Source organism: Corticium candelabrum, chromosome 7, assembly GCF_963422355.1.
Source record: "Corticium candelabrum chromosome 7, ooCorCand1.1, whole genome shotgun sequence".
Classification (NCBI taxonomy): Eukaryota; Metazoa; Porifera; class Homoscleromorpha; order Homosclerophorida; family Plakinidae; genus Corticium; species Corticium candelabrum.
This window is the reverse complement of record NC_085091.1, coordinates 5,004,019-5,012,318: the sequence shown is the minus strand read 5'-3', so window position 1 is coordinate 5,012,318 and position 8,300 is coordinate 5,004,019.

Genomic DNA, 8,300 nt, shown 5'->3' with positions numbered 1-8,300 from the left:
CACGCATACAAACACGCACGCATACACACACACACACACACACACACACACACACACACACACACACACACACAACACACACACACGCACATACATACACACACACACACACACACACACACACACACACACACACTCACACACACACACACGCACGCAAAATATATAATAAAATATAAATAAATACTAAAAACATACTCACAGAATTTTGGAAACGAATTAGTTGTCAAGATATTGTTCACATTCATTCACCATATTTCCTGACAATCACTATGTACTGGTCACGAAGACGTGAATTAGCAGGTGTACGTCCCACTAGCTCATACCAGCAAAACAAATTCCAGCGGGTTACTGTACGAAAGAGATATCGAGCTCTATATGTAGAACCGCCCACTTGTAGTTCTTTTTCAATAGTAGTGCACACCCTTAGTCTGGCGTTTCGCAACATATTTTCCTAATCGATCAGAGCATTTTTCATACACCTAGATGCAACTGCTAAGTTACAGTGTTTACATGTATATACTATCTATCTATAGCCACAGACACACCCAGAATGCTCAAACTTCAGCCACATGTACAAATACTGTTGCTAGACAAAATAAGACACATAACGTACACAGCAACTACTATAGTGTTGAAACATCGTGCATACTATATCCCAGGTCTGTGTATTCGTAATTATTAACTAAACAAAAACTTGTGAGCGTTTTTGGACATCAAACAAAGCAATTTCCTAATCTAGCTCTTCGTCTAAAGCATTTCTTACTTTGTACTTCTTGAGGAATGAGCAAACAAAATAGCGTTAGAAGTAGAAGAAAGCCATTAAAAAGTTAAAGGTAAAGTACACGTGACTACTAATCAATCGCTGTTCGTATCACTTATTCATGCACATGTCTCAGTCTAGGATAGTTACTAACATTTTCAAAAAGAATTAGAACAATTTATTTTATCTCAACAATTTATAAATTTGTTTAGTTTAAATTTTAAACATAGTAGTGCAATTGCGCAAATAAATTTTAAAATGTGTTTATTAAAATTAACGTAATAATCAAATACTTTTGAAAGACTCTCGAAGGTAATTATGCTGATCTCACTGCCACAGACTAAATTAGGAAAAGTGGTAAGAATTAAACAATGCCAAAATTTTGAAGCTTGGCCAAGTAGGTGAAATAAATTGTTTTCATTCACATCAAATAATACATGGATATACAAATATTTCCTGATATGCTGGACCAAGTCTAGGATTAGTATGGTATCTTACAGGTTACATAAATTAATTAGTCAATAATAGAACTGATCTGTATATCTGGTTCTATACTTTCACCTGCAGTATTACATACAAGTGAGTGTTTAGAACCGAGGCTAGTTTATCTAGTCTGGTCTCGCAAGGGTTGGTGGTTGATAACAACTAGCATTTCTCAACTTCCGATAGTGTAGAATGTTTTCGAAGTTGCACCTGTTTCTTGCACTCCTATTTATCGCTCTCTGTGCAGTTCTATTTGCAGGTAAGACACTAACATGCGCTAGACTAGCCTTGTACCAGACCCTCTCGAGCCGTCGAGCCCGGTTCCGTCAAACATTCGCTAAACCCGCCACTTCTAGCTCACATCTTGTACTAACTGCATGTGTAATGTAGTAGATTGTTTGGCAGTTAGAGTTGTAATTAGATTAGTATTGTATATAGTGGAGGCATTGAAAGAATAGATGCCTTCTTAGTCAAGTGTCTGGTGTAGACGGTCGTGCGGTAGTAGCCCGCGTTCTACAGTCGAATTGGATCCTCTCGGCAGGTATACAATAGCGTCTGCACAGGTGTGATTGGGTAGGCTTCTCGGTAACTCTAGTATACAGCAACGACGACGCGTAACGTTGTTGCAGATGCTTCTTACATTGCGCAGGTTTCTTCAAGCACTCATACTAAAACCAGTATACAGCAACACCGTTGATTTGTGGTTTGACCCAGTTTGAAAGTGTTTGAGAATGAACTAGGCTCTCAACCAAGTTTTTCAGATTGAAACACAAGTGGGAACATGTGAAGGTAGAAGCAAACTCCCATTTGAGTTTACTGAAGAATGTAAGCAATTTGACATTTGGTGTTTTGGAGTTCTACGAGGGATTTGTATGCTACTTTTGTCATTATTATTCACCTGATCAGTTGGAATCGATTATGCCACACTTAGCTAATAAGCGTTTTCCACTTTGTCTAGCAAAGAAATTGTACAGGCAGCAGACCAGAAAACTGAACATACATGTAATGAAAAGGTATGATCTTCTTAATTAAGTGTTGATTGCAAGTAGGAAATAAATTCAAAATAAAATAAATACACTGCAATTTAATAATTGAGTGTACTATTTTCTCTAGGTACGTCTTCTTGAAAAACAACCATTCTTGGCTACTATTCTTTACCAGATGCGTCAATGGATGAGAGGTTACCGCAAACACCAATTTGTACTCTACTCAGGCCATGACATAACAATAGTCCGCCTATTAACAGCTCTCGGTGCATTTGATGGACATCGACCAAGATATGCAGCTATAGTTATATTTGAACTGTGGAAAAGAAATGAATCTGAGAATGAGGCAATAGTGAGAACTTTGTATAATGGACGGCTTATTCAATCACATCTTAATAATGGGTCTATGCCACTGACATTGTTTGCTCAGCGAGTGGTATCAGGTGACTTGAGGAGCAAGAGCTCTTACATCCTTGGATGTCTTCGTAAGTCCTGATACTTTTAGGTAGATGCTATTAACATATTTCTTTTATTTCCTGTCAGTAAGTTTGGTATTCGGTTATGAGTGATATTTCTTTAGATTTTTACGAGTTTATGCTCGTATACATAAAATACAGGCTTTTCTCAAACGTTGTACTATGACGCTGCAGGAATCTATGGTTTTACGTTTGTTCAAAGTGATTAGAAAATCAAAGATTGCTTTTAGATGGGGATACTTAACGCGCGTTAAGTAATTAATATGGATTTTTACAAAACGTACGTTATTCGACTTCTTTTTACACACTCGATCGTTATTGTAGGTATTTTATTGAATGTTAATCCCGTTTATCCAAACACGCACGTTTGCAGCAATGACTTGTGAGCAATGTTCTTGGCTGCATGGCCACAGTGGGCTCTATACAAAATAATAGTAACAGACGACTATTACCTATAGAATTTTCTTGAAGTTGGTAAAAAATAGTCGACAAAACAAAATATTGTGTGCAAACTAAAAGTGTTTTCTTAGTTGTCATTCGGTCCGTCAGCCAAGTGCGCTATGACGTTTCTTTTATTCTCAGGCACGCAAGTCCAGCCCTCGTAAATTTGTACACGCGTTCGAAATAGAAGCGGGTGAGGATGTTGGCTAGTCCGTGTTCAGCGAAATCGCAAGGTAATCCTGGAGGATGCCGACTAGTATATTGGCCATGCATTGTTCTCTCCTAGACAGTGGGTGCATGGTTGCAGTGGGATGTAGACTAGATGCTAATGACAATGGGGTATGCTAATGATGATAGATACACAATGTGTCAACTGATTACGGTGACAACTCTTCTATCAATGTATACAGACGTGCATATAGTATACATACATATACATACATATACATACATTTATTCTGTTTGTATGGAAAGGGTCATTAATTAGAAGACTCAATGTAAAGACTCGGTATCAAACGTTTACATTGCAATCATAAATATAGCCTCGTACCAGACGCTCTCGCGCCATCATGCTCGGTTCCCGTATAAGACAACAACGCTGGAGAGGGTCTGGGATCATACCGCCTACTTTCTTCACCTAGTGTCACCCCACGTCATCTAAGTGTCAGCCAAGTCATCCAAGTGTCAGCCACGTCATCTAAGTGTCATTCACGTCACCAATGTCAACACTCTCGTGCTGTTATTTAATTATGAAGCTATCCTTCCATCAAAGTTATGCTAGCTGTGATATTCGATTGAATACATTCACTGTTAAATTTCGTTCCTGTACAGATGCAGGAGAAGAGACCCACCTTGCCGCATGGAAAGAGATTCATTCACAGAAGGAGCTCGATCCTGAGTTCGATATACGTTATTTGAAGCTGTGAGGTCCAATGTGATTCGATCAGCAGTCTAGGTAGCTTGGACTAGGGAAGCACTAGGCGCCGCTCTATTACTGTGCTAGGCTATGAGAACAATACAAATGGGGAAGCTCGAGTACGATTCGGGAACATTTGGAGCGTGGCAGAGCCTGCCGTCAGAAACGGTGTTGACTTCCGCTCTAGAGTCTCTTGAAGAGGAAGTCCTCTTTCCCAGAGAGGTTGGCAAATACGTAGAGCTTGCATAGAGTCAGGATACCAACAGTGAAAGGAAACAAGTAGAGTACGAATGGAAGGTCAAGTCTGTTGCAAGACATTCCGTGTGACACATGAGAATAACTATTAGACTAATCGTATTAGTAGCCTGAGGCTTGGTGACATACGAGCTAGTTTGATCATTTAATAGCATAAACGGTAAGCGGTATGATCTCAGACCCTCTCCAGCGTTGTCCTGTTATACGAGAACCGGGCACGACGGCGAGATGGTCTGGTACGAGGCTACATACATACATCAATTAAGGTAGACACCGTTGTCACATTAACATATAGTTAGAACTCCTTTTCTTTCAGTAAGTGGCCCCTGTAGTATATGATGAACTTAATGCTCATGGCATACCTAGACGCAGTCGCTATAGCTTTCGCTGGGAGTTTCCCTCTCTCTTTCCTATACGTTCTGCATAATGTGGCAAAGAAAGCGTCATGCAGGCTTGGCGGTTTCGTCATCACCAGAAGATGTAGTTAGAGGACCAATACTGTCTCATGTAAGCAAATACATGATGGCATGATGGCATATCCACCGCTGCGGTGAAGACTAACTAACAGTCCTTTGCATCTCATGTAAGATAAAAGTCCGGCCTTAGCTAAATCGACATTGTAGCCGACATGTTGGACAAACAAGAGAACTAGTGATGTAGTGAGCTGGACGCTGTGTATTAGCTTTGACGTTTTCTCTTGCTTGTGCAGCACTAATTCGTTCATCTTCAAAATGTTCAGTGACGCATTGCAGCAACATTTCCACGTGACTGTATCTGTAAAAACAGACACTGCAGAAAACCTACACATTGAATAGATTTAAGTGGATAATGTGTGTGCTGTGCCTAACTTAGGTAATTTGCTAAGGGGCGTGATCTCCTACTGACAAAATAGAATCATTATAATTTATGACATAACTGTTACATACAAACTCTCAGTTAAAACGTTCCAAAATTTTTCACTTGGTACTGATAGTAGAGTTTCAACGGTCTGACGGTCAAGTTGTCTCCATAGCAACAAGAAACGCCTCCGCTCTTCTAAACAATGTTGCAACTGTTATTGCGCGGTCGTTTCGGTCGTACATGCAGAGAACGCGAGGCTACGTAGTTCACAGGTGTGATTAGAATCTTTCTTGTGCGTTCAAGTTCATTTTGACGAGTTTCGTAACCTCGGGGTGTTCAAGTTTGGTTTGAAGAAGATGTCAAATACAATCGTCAGCGTAACGGAGGTAAACATCGATCCATCACATTGTTGTAGCTCGTGTAACGAATCGTCGTACCAAGTTTTCTGGTTCTACGCTTTACTTTGCCAACTTAATAGAAGAAGAAGGCTCGCAATGGCGTCCATACTGTCTTCGCGCAACAGGCGAGTGCGCCTGAAGTTCTCTGCAAGTTGCAAGGTTGGTTGGAAACATGCAAATGAGCTAGACGTAAGCTACAGACACTGTTTCTACACTTTCAGAGACGAATGGAGCTAGACATGTTGTACCGTCGCATCTGACTAGGAAGAAGGGAATACCGCAAGTGCAGGGTTGAACAATGCACGTCGATTTGAAGGTGAAGCCAGGAGTTTTGAATATTGTCACTTTGCAGACGTAACAATTGACGACGACATGAAATTGTAAATAAAGGACAGAGTTAATAGAAATAATATTTTTCATGAAATCGGTCTGGGTAGAAAGAAAGGCCCTATTTATTATTATTGTTATTATTATTTATTCATTTAATTTAATTTAATTATTTGGAGAAGTTGTGTGCTGGGCCAGATCCACTGTCTCGTACTAGACATACATACATACATACATACATACATACATACATACATACATTTTTTGTACATACGTACATACAAGAGCCGCTAAAGCCCAGGTTGATACTGTAATCACTATTCTGCAATCTAACACTACTGTATCAGAAGTCATTATCAGAAGTCACTATGACGTACTTCAAACTTGCTGTACTTGCTGTAGATACTTGCTGTAGATACTTGGTGTAGACAGAACCTGACACTCCGGAGAGAGAGAGGCAATTGTATGTTAGTTCCTTGCCCAAGGGGATTTATGTATGTGGCCCTCCCACACTCAAACTCTGACCCAAAGGTCCTGGATGTTGCCAATCTCCAACTGCACACTCTAACCAATTGAGCCACATACATACATACATACATACATACATACATACATATTACATACATATTACATACATGGTTTATTCATTCCGAGGGGCGTGTCTGAGACCTCTGTCTATGTACAAATAGTAGGGCGCAAGATTAAAAGGTCACTAAACACTAAACTAAACAGCAACAGAGAGCAAGAGTCAAAACTAAAAAAAGAAACAGAATTAATGCTATTACTACTATTATACAAATTGGTCTGACTCCACCCAACAGTCTTAATTTCTTCGACACCAGATTGCAAACGATGTGCCAATGGAGATTGTGCACATCTTTCTGAACAGGAAGTTTGATGAAGGCTTGCTGAATTTGAGGAACCGCAATATAGGTTCAATGCTACTACAATCTACCAGGCCTCTTGACCCGACTTTTAAGGTGTAAAGATGAGCACTCCACACAGCTTGGTTAGAAGCAGATACAAAATTGCTGTATTTATTTTTCTTGTATTCGGATGAGGTGGTAAAGTTCTCTTCAAAACACACTGTCAATTCCAGAAGACTCATCTCTTTAGCTTTCTGGCACCATAGGATGATTTCAGGGCGAGGAGATGAGTTGGAAATAACATTTGAGAGTACATATGGTAAGACTGGAAGGTCAACAGAGATTGCCCATGATTTTGGTAGATGTTCATGTAAGAACGGGTAGATGCGTTTAAGCACAGAATTGTGACGCCATGTGTATCTCCCACTCTTTAAATCCGTCCCGCAGTTGTTGAGCACATGTTGAAGGGTTGGATAATGCTGTGAGGTAGACAGTCAGAAGAATCAGGTTTCTGCCAACGCAAAGACAGAATGAGAGACAGAAGGTAAGACAGAATGAGAGGATTCTGTCTTTGAATGACAGTACAGTCTTATTCGGAGTGTCATCATCCACCTGCAAGCGCAGTGTCGAGCCTTGTACAACACAAGCTTTAATGAGATCCAAGCGTCGCTGATCATCAACACGCTGTACTATTCGTTTCGCTTTGTTGGAACTGAGAAAATTTACATGTGGCCGTGATGGTTCTAAAGACTCAAATTGCTCTTGAAATACAAAGGTGAAAGAGTTGAATTTCAGAGTTTTGTTCATAGCAAGAACTAAAGCCTTAGACATTGCTAAGTTTTGAACATGATTATGAAAGGTAGATGATGGTCGACTTCTGAACGTGAGCGAGCTACATTTTACTACATACATGCATACATACAACCATTCTTTTATGCATACATACATACATACATTTTATTCTGTTTTATTAAGAGTTCTTAAGACTCAGTATATATCGTTTACATTGCAATCATACGCTAGATACCATTGTCAAATTAGCATAATTATAACTCCGTCTCTCTGCAATTGGTCTCCAATAGCTTTTATCCATTATTAAAAATTATTATTAGGGTTTCGTTAAACTCAATGGATTTACGCTGTCTGTTCCGTTACAAATGTAGACTCAAGCAATATATAAGAAAAACATGTAGTTTTTCCTCAGCATTCCTTTATGCGTCCTTTTCAACGCAGGATGACCGGTGGTCTAGATCCTGTTCTAGATCTGGATTGTGATTCTGTTTTCTTTCAGGTGATTGCAATGTTTTACGATTTTGTTGGAGTGTCATGTTCAGTCTTCCGTTTCCTCTTCTTCCTTGTCTAATACTTCAATCTCAACCCAGCCTTTAGTCTGTTGCTTGTGATCTGTTGTGCTTTTTTGTTGGATTGGATTGTGCACACTGTTTCTGGTAACGTGTTTGTTACTGATTTGTCCCTTAGGCTTTGGTGGTCTGTTTGTGGTTGTGATTGATTGGTGGTTTCCATTGTTGAGCCTTTCATCTCTTGTAGA